Consider the following 525-nt stretch of genomic DNA (forward strand, 5'->3'; position numbering starts at 1 on the left):
ACACAGAATGTAGTCCACCTGTGTGCACTTTCCTCCACTCTATGTCACCCTGTGCTCCTCCCATTTCTTATTGCCATCCTTGTTGCAAAATCAACCACTATCTGCCCTTCCACATTCCTGTCCTTGATACCATATATACCCATTACTTCCTCATCACCTCTGTTCCCTTCGCCAACATGCCCATTGAAGTCTGCTCCTATCACCACCCTTTCATGCCACCTCATCTACCTCATTCCAGAAATCTTCTTTCTCCTTCATTTCACAACCTACCTGTGGGGCATATGCACTGATGATATTCATCATCACCCCTTCAATTTCTAACTTCACATGGTGGCATGGTGGCTTAGTGGTTAGCACTGATGCCTCACAGCAAGAAGGTTGTGGGATCGCTTCCTGCCCTTTCTGTGTGGAGTTTGCTTATTCTCGTGTCTGCATGGGTTTCCTCCGGGTACCCCATTTCCTCCTACAATCAAAAACATACATAGTCTTTAGGGTCTGCTTCTTTCTCTGTCCATAACCAAGGCA

The sequence above is a fragment of the Thalassophryne amazonica genome, chromosome 4 (genome assembly GCF_902500255.1).
Source record: "Thalassophryne amazonica chromosome 4, fThaAma1.1, whole genome shotgun sequence".
NCBI lineage: Eukaryota > Metazoa > Chordata > Actinopteri > Batrachoidiformes > Batrachoididae > Thalassophryne > Thalassophryne amazonica.